This window comes from Xyrauchen texanus, chromosome 25, assembly GCF_025860055.1.
Source record: "Xyrauchen texanus isolate HMW12.3.18 chromosome 25, RBS_HiC_50CHRs, whole genome shotgun sequence".
Classification (NCBI taxonomy): domain Eukaryota; kingdom Metazoa; phylum Chordata; class Actinopteri; order Cypriniformes; family Catostomidae; genus Xyrauchen; species Xyrauchen texanus.
In genome coordinates this window covers 5451125-5466025 of record NC_068300.1, presented here as the reverse complement: position 1 = coordinate 5466025, position 14901 = coordinate 5451125, and the positions used below count along the sequence as shown (strand labels likewise).

Genomic DNA, 14901 nt, shown 5'->3' with positions numbered 1-14901 from the left:
TCTTTAGGTGTTCACTAGGTTTATCACAAGAGCAACAGCAAACTATGCCACAATGTGCACGTTTTCTATGCTACTAGTGTCAAGTACATATTTAGAATAAATAACAGTACTAAAGAGAGGGACATAGATTCACAAAAAATGTGTTTATTTTGCAAAAGTGGACTAAAGCACAGTGCTCACCCTTTCAGTCACAGTGCTCGTTCAAAGAGGAAGCGGTGCTTTCCTGAGATAATGATAAAAAAAACAGACTTTGTCAACTAAAACTTGACTAAAAAAATAAATTAATAGTTTAAGGTTGACTAAATATGATAAAAACCAAAAAGGGACATTTGACACAGGATTAAGACTAAATTAAAAAACAGCTAACAAAATTAACACTAGTATCCAGGTTATTAGGAGTGTATTAATGCAAAGCCGATGTTTATGTGTTTTTAACGTCACTTTTTGATCAGTATGGTACCACATCCTCCTCATTTGAGGCAAGAAAAATCCTGTTTAAGTTAATCATTTTATCCAAAGAATTCAGAAACAATAAACTCATTAGAGGTATCGGTATCGATATCGGTTTCAGCGATACTGGCCTAAAAGTTCTTCAGTATCGGATCAAAAAGAAAATAAGTGGTATCGCCCATCCCTAAACATCCTATTCTTACCCTCCTCTGCTAAAATACATTCAGCTGCAACTATAACGTCAGTTAGCACATTAGTTTCACTTTCAGTCTCACTTTCTGTAGCCTACCTCCTGAGACGCCATCCATACTTTCCTCAACCCCTCTAACATCAACACTGTTACTGTTTTCACACGTTCATCATTATAATAACAACGCTAGCCTGCTCCACATTTCTGCTACCGGCATTTTCATTTGTCAACACACCAGCATCTGTACCCTTGTAGGGTATCCAGGTCAGTTTGGGGAATGTATGACCGATATTACTGATAGTAATCAATGATCAATCATACGATGTGACCCAGACACCCATACATATAAAAACGTCCCAAAAGGGCTTATATAGTCCAGGATTCTGCTTCAAAAATATATAGATAATTAAACACAACGGATTATAATTAATTAGGAATATATATTTTATGCAGACAGGCTATATTAATTTTAATAACCCCGTAATGGAATTGACCCGTAGGCTACCAGTAACCTGTCAGTTCGGTCCGCTGAACCACTTTATTTGGTACTTTGATCAATTCTCCAGAGGGGTTATTCCTAGTTATAAGCTTACTCATCAAAAGCACATTAACTTACTTTGATAATATCAGCTCGTAGCTTAAAATTGCACATTAAAGAGGCTTTGTTTTATGACCAACACACACAGACAATTACGCATATAAATGATTTTAATACAAGGCACTATGATATATCACTACACTTGACAGACAACATTTAACATAGAATAAACATAAAATAAACAAAATAAATGCAGTAAGGGAAAGTAAAGAGTTATTAGGGGTCTGGCAAACTTATTACAACAATTAACCCTTTGAAGCCAGCAAGGAAATTACACACTGTGATGCATTTGAATTTCAATGGAATAAACTTGCATAAATAGACCTTTTGTGTGGCTGAGCAAGGCATACATTTTTACGTTCAAAGTTCCACATGGTTTTCCTCATGGTAAGCACGCGGGTGTCACATGCGGGGGAGGGGGGGGGGCCACGAGGGTTCTCTGTCAATAGTTCTTTTGTACTATCACAGACCATTTCCGTGATCTTACAGGGGTCCTTTGTCCCAAAATAGCTGAGTCCATGATTATCCTTCATTGATTCCTCCAGACGCTACACCCTCAACTCTGTTATTAGCAACTCCTCTTTAATGAAAGGTGGAACATTAGAGAGTTTTATTCTTTTGCTGGTTGAATTAATGGTACAACAGTAAACAGCGTATCTTGAATCACAACTCCACTCTGAACAACACTATTGGGTGATTCTCTGAATTGGGTGCCCTTCAAGTCCCCCAAACTTTCTTCAAAGATTTTCAATTGAAGGAAATCACAAAATGCATTTTAACACTGTCAATTAATAGAACCAGGTGCCTTTGCATTATACTGCAATACAATTGCTTTTTAAAAAATTTAATTTAAAGATAATGGGTTTCCTAAGTAGTAGACAACAAGCATGTTTGCATGTCCTCACTGACCATCATTACATTTTCACTGAATATCAAACAAATAAAAAGTGCAATTAATACCAAAATGTTGCTGCTAATATAATAATATATTGATCTACTTTAACTAAAATATGCATATATATATATAAAAATGCATTAATTATATATTAAATTGCAATATTTATACGAGTCCTCCAGTTTGTCCAAACTATTTACCCCCCTATAAAAATAATGGATCAATCCCTGTGGCATCCCATCCAGGAAGTGACATCACACAAGTCTCTTGAAGAACATGCTGCTAAGAAAGGCAAGTGTCAGTATCATTTCTTACCTATATTTCATGTTTTTCACTGTCAGATTAAGATTGTCAGGCTCAACATTTCAACTCTGTTGTATGACTAAATGATAGTAAACAACGGTTTAAGAAGAATTAAATAATAGTTTTGCAAAACATTAAAATTGTATGATGTCCTAAATGCCATGTGGTGCTACTGTCTTAGCTGAGTATGGAGTTACAGCTACTGTTAGCCAAAAACTTCAACCCTGTCACATTCAACCCCGTCACATTTTTTATTATAACAGGGTTGAATCGTTGTGACAGGGTTGAATGTTTGACAATTCTTAGCAGATTACTCAATTGTAGACTTGTTGTATTGTGATGTGAACTGTCAGAAATAATCAATTTTGCTATTTTAGGTTCAATATTTTCAGACATCCCAATGGCAAAAACAGCAGCAGACAGGCAAAGACAGTACAGAGCAAGAAGGGATGCAGATGCAGAGAGAAGGGAAAAATATCTCAGGAGTGAGCAGGACACAGAGGCAGGGAAAAAGAAAAAAAATAAGCAATCTGGGTGACAGAGCTAAACGACATAAGCGAAACATGTGGAGGGATGCTAAAAAAAGACAGAAGAAGAGGGAAGCTTTGAGGAATATCGACACCCCTCCACAAAGTCCTGATAATCAAAATGCAGAGCAACCTAGATTTGGGTCCTCAAGGTCAGTTGTAAGGAGTTAATTTAGATTAGATGAAGTGTAAGTTAGTTTGTGTTAGAGAGAGTAAGTATACTGTAAGTGTATATAGGGGTTTGTCCATGTGAGATTTTAAATGTTGGCTCCACTTTTGGTAATTATTTATTATAATAAATAATAATTTTTTTTTGTTTCAGGCAACATTTGGAGGGAAAGAAACAACTCGAAGAGCAAGATACAAACTGCACAAAGAGATAGCACAACTCCAACATGCACTCAAATAGGAGAGGAAACTTAAAGAAAAGTACAAAAAGAGGCTCCGTGTCGGGCCAAACAGGTTCTTTGGCCTGCTCGTGAGGATGTGCTTTGGTATGTTTTTGATGATGTGCTTGAGCTCATCCCACCTCCTAAGCCAGACATCACGGCACATGGAAATTCAAAAAGATGTTTGGGCCAGGCTTTCTGAATAAAGAATGAATTAATGGACATCTTACAGTCCTGTTTTCACAGTTCAATGTTAAGCACTAAAAACAAGTTTTAATCAAAATGAGATCCCAGCAAGGTAGTTTTCCATAGCCTATGCTGTTTTTATAAGGGATGTTTTGGACCAAATGGAAATATCGATTGATGTTTGTGATTAATTAATGCTTAATGCTTTTGATTTAATGTTAAAGGGGTCATGACATGAGAAACCAAATTTGCCTTGATCTTTTGGTATATAAGAGGTCTTTGTATCATTAAAACGTCCTGCAAGTTTAATATTTTAAGACGTCCTCCCCATTCTAAACGAATCATTTATTTAATCAAGCTCAAAATACAGCTCGTTCTGGATTCATGGTTAGAAGTGACGTGTCGGTTAGAAGTGACGTAACAGCGTTTGCATATGACCGCCTCCAGCACAAGATAACTACGCTTTAAGCGCCAAGACAACTACGCTCATTTCAGTATCGCCGTCGCCTCACAAGTGTTCAGTCGATGGACAGCGAGCTCTGACAGAGACTACTTGTGCACAGGAAAATTACGATGCCACACAGATGTGCTGTTCCTGGCTGTGGTCAAACAAAACCTCTGAATAAGCTGCCGAAAGATCCAGACGTCAGGGAAAAATGGATGCAGTTTATTTTTGCGGACGATCCAGTCACGGCAGTGTTCACTTAAGCGTTTGTTCTGTACATTTTAAGGATGACTGTTTTGAGAACAAATCTCAATATGATGCTGGCTTTGCCAGAAAACTGTTGCTCAAAGATAAGTCCGTGTCGACTATTCTGGGAACAACGACGACGCAAACTGTAAGTAATCTATTTTAAACTTTAAACTACTTTTTAAAGCGCAATTTCATTCATTATGAATAATCACAGTGTTTTTACTTAGTTTACTTGCATATTGTTCTGGCTGGGGGCGTCAATAATTGATACATAGGCACTGACGTTAGCCAATCATAACAGTGGGCGTTAACACTGAAGTCTTAAATGGAAAACGCCCCCAAAACAGACTGTTTGAATCAGAGGATGAGAAACAGGGTGGGAAAAGGTCATAAATCACTAGATTTTAAAAGTTTTTCTTAAAAAAAAATATATTAATATTATAATTGCACCTAAGGGAACATAATAATACAATAAAAAAAACCATGTCATGACCCCTTTAAACTGGCAGCAGCTCTTGTTTATTCACGTGTTTTATGTCGGTTTGTAAATCAACTCCCGGCGTGTTTCTGTCATCTACTGGACTGGAGTGAATCACACAAACTGATATAACATGGGAAACTCACTGAAAACTGAGCCTTGATATTAATGTGCAGATATGAAGCAAATCCTTCCAAATATTACTTCAAAACAGTGTTTTAACTCAGAAAACTATTGACATACATTACAATTTAATAAACATGTAATTAACCTTAACTAAGCCAACATAAAATGTATATCTTACCACTGAAGTGAACAGTTTAGTGGAGACATCTCTGTTTCTCTTCATTTGTACATTCACGCAAACTTCCTGATTACACTTATATGCTCTTTTTGATTAAATATAATATGAAACGCAGCAAAGTACGTATTACGTATTTAAAATACAACATATAAGTAACTGTATTCCACTACAGTTACAGTTGGTAATTAGAATACAGTTACATTCAAAAAGTAATTTGATTACTGAAGAGATTACTTTACATTTTATTGTCATTTGTTTAATTTAATATTTGTTTATTCAGTTGGAAAACATTTATTTATATAAATGATGCAATCCGAGGCACGTTAGAACAGCGGTGAAACACTTTCTAATAATGTGTAACATTATTTTGAACGCTTTTACACTGTTTAAAAGGTGAATGTGACGTCATTGTGTGCACTCTGTGGGGTTTGAAGTAAGTTTGGGGCAGCTGAAATAGTTAACCTTGTGCCAGTTGTAATGTAAACATTTAGCTTTATGCTAAGCTAAAATGCTATTTTTTACTGTTTATTTTAGAGTGCCGAGTGCCAGGCATTTGGGTACTCTGTATAAAAGAGCAGGTCTGTTTTCACTCTTCTTTCATTTATTTCCATGAAATCTGCTCTGAGAGCTTCTGGGAATTCTCTGATTAATTTAGTTTTAAATTTCTTTCTTGCAGTCTGGCTTATTACATCGTCAGGATATGTGATGGCCAGAGTGTTGCACCCTTCTGATGAAGCATATCCATCCATTGTCACCTTGATTGCTTTGGGCCTTTGAATTTTAGATAGGTGTGAGGCTATCCAGATGTCAGAATTTCTGACTATTGACTATTGGCCTCTCAGTGTGCCATTCAGCCCTTTGTTTGGCTTGGATGCTTTCACACCTTCCTCTTTGCTCCTCCAGAAAAAAATCTTGGGTTGTTGTTGAGTAGGCAGGCAGACCTAGAACTCTCACTTTGTTCATTTTATGTGTTAAACTTAGCTGTTTGTTTCCCTTAAGTTTCCAATATTTCAGACTTTAAAGGTACTCACTGCACATTGATACCATCAGATTGTCCATGTAGCTTCTTTGTTGGCGGATGCTTTGTATCTGGTGTGGTCTGTGGAGTCCTTAAAATGCTATTTAAATCCAAACTATACTGATGCAAATCAGTGTAAATATAATCCAATATGATCTAGCAATAAAATACAATAAAATACTGTTTGAACTAGCAAAAAAAATTAATAATAATAATATATATACACACACACACATATATATATATATAAAATAGCAGTAGCTCAGGAGTGCATCTCTCTCTCTCTCTCTCTCTCTCTCTCTCTCGCTCTCTCTCTCTCTCTCAATTCAATTTCAATTTAAAAGTACTTTATTGGCATGATTGTGTTTACTTACAATATTGCCAAAGCATTAATACACAAAACAGATAATGAACAAGACAAATAATAATAATAAAATAGTAACAAATTACAATAAAGATATAATTAAAATAAGGTGCCAGGTAATGAAATAAAATAAAACTATAATAACAATATAAAATAAATAAGCGTTTATCAGGACATTATGAACATAAGAAAATAAAAGTACTGTGACTGAAGTACATTAAGGCAGTCTCTCTCTCTCGTCGTGCGCATGTGCGGAATGAGTGTCGCGAGGAGCGCGTGAGAACGCTGTTGTGGTGAGAGTGAGCTTTCCATTCCTGCTTTTTTCCTTACACTGTTCTTTCACAAGTGTTTAGTGTTGATTTTTTTAAAAGCATTGGTATAATTCTGTAGAGGACATAATTATTGTGCGAAGTATAAATTAAGAGGACGCCGTCGGCCGGATGGCTATGGCGGCGCCTAGTCAAAGTTTTGACCAAATTTCACGCAGGCAAGGGATTAAAGTACTGCCTTGTGCTTTGGCTGTTGGGAAGGCTGTCGGTTATTACAGTATTGTGTCTGCTTCCCGAATGAATAGCACTGTAGTTATTTTCTTGGACGCATTAGAGAAGGGAATAGAGTCATTCTCTGAGATGGGTGCCTTTTGGGTCATACTTTTTTTTTTTATATATACCTCAAATAGTTATATTTCTGATCATTTCATGTGATAGTGGATTTGTCAAACCTTTAAGAAAATACATTTTCCCACCTCAGGCATGAAATTCTAATGGATATTCAGTGTTTTTTCTTACTGAAAGTTGTTTTGGAGTTCAACCCTGTCACAGACCACTTGGACCCTGTTTAAATATGATTTAAAAAGATTTTCAAGTAAATTCTTGTTGAAGCTTTTCAATGAGATGTCCCTTGTTTGATATAATTTATCGCATGTAGAATTTTATTTTTAAATACTCACCATTTGACTACCAAATCAGGTCATGAAAACTGTATCTAACATTGGTCTTCATATCTTATCACAAAATATGCATTAACATTAGGATTTAATCAGGCTTTCATATTTATTCCGACTGTCCTGTAAATTCTACACACAGCAAAACAAACATTGACCTAATTTGTCTTATCACGAAAATATTAATAAAAACTATCAAATAACAGGGTTGAACTCAGCATAATGGGGTTGAAAATGATAACAGGGTTGAAGTGATGATCATTACCTGTAAAATGAATGATATCACATTCAATAACATTTTATTTTATTAAAGTTGGCAAAAACAAACAAACATTTGAGTAAGTATTTAACATTAAATCAAAAGCATTAAGCATTAATTAATCACAAACATCAATCGATATTTCCATTTGGTCCAAAACATCCCTTATAAAAACAGCATAGGCTATGGAAAACTACCTTGCTGGGATCTCATTTTGATTAAAACTTGTTTTTAGTGCTTAACATTGAACTGTGAAAACAGGACTGTAAGATGTCCATTAATTCATTCTTTATTCAGAAAGCCTGGCCCAAACATCTTTTTGAATTTCCATGTGCCGTGATGTCTGGCTTAGGAGGTGGGATGAGCTCAAGCACATCATCAAAAACATACCAAAGCACATCCTCACGAGCAGGCCAAAGAACCTGTTTGGCCCGACACGGAGCCTCTTTTTGTACTTTTCTTTAAGTTTCCTCTCCTATTTGAGTGCATGTTGGAGTTGTGCTATCTCTTTGTGCAGTTTGTATCTTGCTCTTCGGGATTGTTTCTTTCCCTCCAAATGTTGCCTGAAACAAAAAAAAAATTATTATTTATTATAATAAATAATTACCAAAAGTGGATCCAACATTTAAAATCTCACATGGACAAACCCCTATATACACTTACAGTATACTTACTCTCTCTAACACAAACTAACTTACACTTCATCTAATCTAAATTAACTCCTTACAACTGACCTTGAGGACCCAAATCTAGGTTGCTCTGCATTTTGATTATCAGGACTTTGTGGAGGGGTGTCGATGTTCCTCAAAGCTTCCCTCTTCTTCTGTCTTTTTTTAGTGTCCCTCCACATCTTTCGCTTATGTCGTTTAGCTCTGTCACCCAGATTGCTTATTTTTTTTCTTTTTCCCTGCCTCTGTGTCCTGCTCACTCCTGAGGTATTTTTCCCTTCTCTCTGCATCTGCATCCCTTCTTGCTCTGTACTGTCTTTGCCTGTCTGCTGCTGTTTTTGCCATTGGGATGTCTGAAATATTGAACCTAAAATAGCAAAATTGATTATTTCTGACAGTTCACATCACAATACAACAAGTCTACAATTGAGTAATCTGCTAAGAAGTGTCAAACATTCAACCCTGTCACAACGATTCAACCCTATTATAATAAAAAATGTGACGGGGTTGAATGTGACAGGGTTGAAGTTTTTGGCTAACAGTAGCTGTAACTCCATACTCAGCTAAGACAGTAGCACCACATGGCATTTAGGACATCATACAATTTTAATGTTTTGCAAAACTATTATTTAATTCTTCTTAAACCGTTGTTTACTATCATTTAGTCATACAACAGAGTTGAAATGTTGAGCCTGACAATCTTAATCTGACAGTGAAAAACATGAAATATAGGTAAGAAATGATACTGACACTTGCCTTTCTTAGCAGCATGTTCTTCAAGAGACTTGTGTGATGTCACTTCCTGGATGGGATGCCACAGGGATTGATCCATTATTTTTATAGGGGGTAAATAGTTTGGACAAACTGGAGGACTCGTATAAATATTGCAATTTAATATATAATTAATGCATTTTATATATATATATATGCATATTTTAGTTAAAGTAGATCAACATATTATTATATTAGCAGCAACATTTTGGTATTAATTGCACTTTTTATTTGTTTGATATTCAGTGAAAATGTAATGATGGTCAGTGAGGACATGCAAACATGCTTGTTGTCTACTACTTAGGAAACCCATTATCTTTAAATTAAATTTTTTAAAAAGCAATTGTATTGCAGTATAATGCAAAGGCACCTGGTTCTATTAATTGACAGTGTTAAAATGCATTTTGTGATTTCCTTCAATTGAAAATCTTTGAAGAAAGTTTGGGGGACTTGAAGGGCACCCAATTCAGAGAATCACCCAATAGTGTTGTTCAGAGTGGAGTTGTGATTCAAGATACGCTGTTTACTGTTGTACCATTAATTCAACCAGCAAAAAGAATAAAACTCTCTAATGTTCCACCTTTCATTAAAGAGGAGTTGCTAATAACAGAGTTGAGGGTGTAGCGTCTGGAGGAATCAATGAAGGATAATCATGGACTCAGCTATTTTGGGACAAAGGACCCCTGTAAGATCACGGAAATGGTCTGTGATAGTACAAAAGAACTATTGACAGAGAACCCTCGTGGTGTTCCCTCGTGGCCCCCCCCCCCTCCCCCGCATGTGACACCCGCGTGCTTACCATGAGGAAAACCATGTGGAACTTTGAACGTAAAAATGTATGCCTTGCTCAGCCACACAAAAGGTCTATTTATGCAAGTTTATTCCATTGAAATTCAAATGCATCACAGTGTGTAATTTCCTTGCTGGCTTCAAAGGGTTAATTGTTGTAATAAGTTTGCCAGACCCCTAATAACTCTTTACTTTCCCTTACTGCATTTATTTTGTTTATTTTATGTTTATTCTATGTTAAATGTTGTCTGTCAAGTGTAGTGATATATCATAGTGCCTTGTATTAAAATCATTTATATGCGTAATTGTCTGTGTGTGTTGGTCATAAAACAAAGCCTCTTTAATGTGCAGTTTTAAGCTACGAGCTGATATTATCAAAGTAAGTTAATGTGCTTTTGATGAGTAAGCTTATAACTAGGAATAACCCCTCTGGAGAATTGATCAAAGTACCAAATAAAGTGGTTCGGCGGACGAACTGACAGGTTGCGGTAGCCTACAGGTCAATTCCATTACGGGGTTATTAAAATTAATATAGCCTGTCTGCATAAAATATATATTCCTAATTAATTAGAATCCGTTGTGTTTAATTATCTATATATTTTTGAAGCAGAATCCTGGACTATATAAGCCCTTTTGGGACGTTTTTATATGTATGGGTGTCTGGGTCACATCGTATGATTGATCATTGATTACTATCAGTAATATCGGTCATACATTCCCCAAACTGACCTGGATACCCTACAAGGGTACAGATGCTGGTGTGTTGACAAATGAAAATGCCGGTAGCAGAAATGTGGAGCAGGCTAGCGTTGTTATTATAACGATGAACGTGTGAAAACAGTAACAGTGTTGATGTTAGAGGGGTTGAGGAAAGTATGGATGGCGTCTCAGGAGGTAGGCTACAGAAAGTGAGACTGAAAGTGAAACTAATGTGCTAACTGACGTTATAGTTGCAGCTGAATGTATTTTAGCAGAGGAGGGTAAGAATAGGATGTTTAGGGATGGGCGATACCACTTATTTTCTTTTTGATCCGATACGAAGAACTTTTAGGCCAGTATCGCCGAAACCGATATCGATACCGATACCTCTAATGAGTTTATTGTTTCTGAATTCTTTGGATAAAATGATTAACTTAAACAGGATTTTTCTTGCCTCAAATGAGGAGGATGTGGTACCATACTGATCAAAAAGTGACGTTAAAAACACATAAACATCGGCTTTGCATTAATACACTCCTAATAACCTGGATACTAGTGTTAATTTTGTTAGCTGTTTTTTAATTTAGTCTTAATCCTGTGTCAAATGTCCCTTTTTGGTTTTTATCATATTTAGTCAACCTTAAACTATTAATTTATTTTTTTAGTCAAGTTTTAGTTGACAAAGTCTGTTTTTTTTTATCATTATCTCAGGAAAGCACCGCTTCCTCTTTGAACGAGCACTGTGACTGAAAGGGTGAGCACTGTGCTTTAGTCCACTTTTGCAAAATAAACACATTTTTTGTGAATCTATGTCCCTCTCTTTAGTACTGTTATTTATTCTAAATATGTACTTGACACTAGTAGCATAGAAAATGTGCACATTGTGGCATAGTTTGCTGTTGCTCTTGTGATAAACCTAGTGAACACCTAAAGAAGACGTCTCTGTGTGAACTGATTATTTTGTAGAAATCTGTCGAGTATGAAACAATTGCGAGAGTATGAGGGAATTAAAATAAATTGGTAAGGAAGTCAGAGTTGTTTTAAAATATATTTATATATATATGTATGTATATGTGTATATAAAATAATTATGAGAAGTGCCCTTTTTTCCCCACTTGAGCCCCTGACCCCCAAAATGTCTGTGTACGTTCCTGATATATACTACAAAACCCGGAAGGTTTCCTAAACTCATCCACACTCCAGTCCAGTAGTTGGCGGGAAATCGCCAGAAGTTGTTTTGCAAACCTTCATTAAACACAAGAAGAACTCACAGTTTGAGTGTTCAGTTCAGTACATGTTCAATGTGTTTTATTTAAGTTGTGAATGCTATATTTGTTTTGATGTTTATTTTTCTGTGTTTGTTGTTTTTCCTCACTTTGTGACGGACGCTTTAAAATATTGAGTTTCAGGAAAAATAAGGAGAGCTCTGAGATCATATATGAGATCTGAGAATATCATGTTTAATTTCTGAAATATGAGCTCTTTAAATCCATCAACTGATTGTAATTATTTAAATGCAGATTATATGTTGAATAAAGCTTTTTAAATGCTAATATCTGATACTGCTTTCTGGAAATCTAAACCAAACACAAAGCACACATTTATATAATCTCAGAAACATTTATTTTGTTTTACAGAGCTTTTGATGTTTGTGTTTATATTTTCATCATGAGAGAGCTGGAGAAAGAGGTGACGTCACTGAAGACAAAACTGATGGAGAGAGACGACAGGTTACAGGTTAAACATTCATTTCATCCTTAAAGTTGAGATTGTAAGCTTTTAAATGATGTGATATGATGAACGGTACAGATGTGATTGTGTTGTGTTTGTCAGGAGCTGGAAAAGGTTTCCTGTCAATCTTCAGTGTGTGTGACTGATGGGACCTCCACAGAATGTCAGGATTCAGTGTGGAGCGGCAGAGATCAGTCCACACCACAGCGACTGCTGGACAAACTCTCTGAACAGAGATCCAGAGACACACAGGACTCACAGCTCACTTTACTCTGTTCTACTGACGGTAATCAGGGTGATCAAACCTCCACAGAGTCTCTGACTTCTGACTCTAATGCTGGAGAACAGCAGATGCTGCAGACACCAGTGAAGATGGAAGTGAAGCAGGAGATGGAAGAAGAGGAACACAGTGATGAAGATTGTGATTTTATTCCTTCAGGTATGTTTCTTAATTTTTTTTAAACATCCGTCGTTTCAAAATCTGTTACAAGAAAGTTTGTTTTATTACTAAGGTCACACTAAAATATTCCCCACTGTTTATGTTTGTTTTAGTGCTCCGTTGTCTTTTAAAAATGTGCATGTACTCCAGTGTTTCCTGCACCGCTTCTTGATTAAAACATAATTTATCTTGTAACTGGTTCCAAAATGGAGCAGCATAACTAAATGCCCTTTTACCCATGTTTGTACGGACTTTGGGAATATTTAAAAGATAATAATCTTGTAAACGAAGACCATAATGCTTTACACCTTTTGAATGATATACTGCTGTAAATATGAAGGAAGCAAACCCAAAATTATTTTATATATAAATATGTACCAGTGCTTAAGTCTGTGTGATGACAACGTTGCCCATCCAACCTGAGAGTACAGTGAACAATGATGGTTAAAGGCTTTTGAATTAGTAATAAACCTTAATGCGCCATGATAAACAGAATCCAACACCTGTAAACAACGATTAGGTGCCTGCATATAAATAATATCACAATAATCCAACACTGACATGAAATTAGAAACTACCAATCTCCTCCTTTCTTCAGAAGAAAGACAGAATTTAACTCTAAAGAAAAAGCCCAATTTCAACTTTAGTTTCTTCACAAGATGCTGAACATAAGGCCCAAAATAGAAGGAATCATCAATTAACCCCCCATTTAAAAAAAATAATAATATATATATATATATATAAATATATTCAGAAACTATTTTGATCACCATACCTTGAAGAGTAGTAATTGAGTAGGAATTTGTGTGTGTAGACTTTCTATTTGAAAACATCATAAGTTTAGATTTCTCTGCATTCAAAACAAGTTTAAAATCCCTCAATGTATGCTGAACTATATTAAAATCAAACTGAAGATGACTCAAAGCCTGTTCCAGCGTTGTCGCAGAGGAGTTAATTATCATATCATGAAACTATGAATGTGTGATATTAATCCCAATATTATTAATATAAATAATAATGCCCCAAGGACCGATCCCTGTGGTACGCCTTTAGTTACATTCAAAGTATTGGAAGTGATACCACCAATATTTATACATTGATTTCAGCCCTATTCGCTATGTGCACAGGTGACGCGAATTCAGTTCAGTAATCTGCGTGGTGGGTGAGGGGACTTCCGGTTTAGGTTACTACCGGTATTTCCGATGTAGATGTTGTGGAAGAGTGAGTGGCAAGCTATCAGTGAGTACCGTATGTAAAATGTTAACAGTAAATAAGAACCGTCTTACATATCAGTATCAAATTGGCAACTCTAAATTACATTGTAGTGTTCCTCGATGTGCCGTTTCTTCGAGGTATAATTCTGAAGTTTTCATTGTTTTTCGCATCAGCCTGAGGTACGAGCTCAGTGGCTAGTCAAGATAAGACGCGAGAACTTCACTCCTACCGATAACACCCGGGTATGCAGTCGACATTTTAAGCTAGAAGATTTCATCATAACAACCACAGGACGCTTGAAAACTTGTTCAAGGAGCTGTGCCATGTCTTTTGAGTGGAACAATTTTTGTTTACCAGCGCCAAGGACTGTATTTTTCTCTCTGAGCTTCCATATACTGCTTATATATTTTGTAATTTACTATGCTGTTTGTTTTTGTATCTTGTGATATACCTTTCAGAAAATTGTCTGAAATATTGACAATGTTTACATGTCATTTATTGTCTTTTACACTGCCAGGAGGAACACAAATACATGAGTTAATTCAGACATTTATTATACAAAGACACAAGCTGTCATACTACACTCAACAATAACATGGCTCCTATAATTGTAACATTGTGATGCAACGTTTGACAATTTGTATGAGTTATGAGTTTGTAGATAACTAGTCCACATAACTGCACATAATACAGTACTCAACAGTACTTTAATGCTTCTTTGCACTTCTGGTTGGATGTCAACTGCATTTCATTGGCTCTGTACCTGTACTCTGCTAAATGACAATAAAATGTAATGTAATCTAATAACTACTAACACTGAATTCATAATAACAAAAGGTACCTTGTATAGGTTTGTTGTTTATGTACATACATGTGCATTTCTTAAAGAGAACTATTTACATTGATTTTCACACAAACACATGTTTTGTACAGTCTGATACAGTAATGCAACATTATGATTACACAGGAGCACTCGACCTCATAGAGCTGA

The 14901-nt window shown here is 35.9% G+C and overlaps 1 protein-coding gene across 1 annotated transcript in view; it reads left to right on the top strand.

Moving 5' to 3' along the window:
• The window catches only part of LOC127618560 (zinc finger protein 501-like), a 346529-nt gene that overhangs the window by 200297 nt on the left and 131331 nt on the right, over positions 1-14901 (top strand). The gene's annotated exons all lie outside the window — the stretch shown is intronic.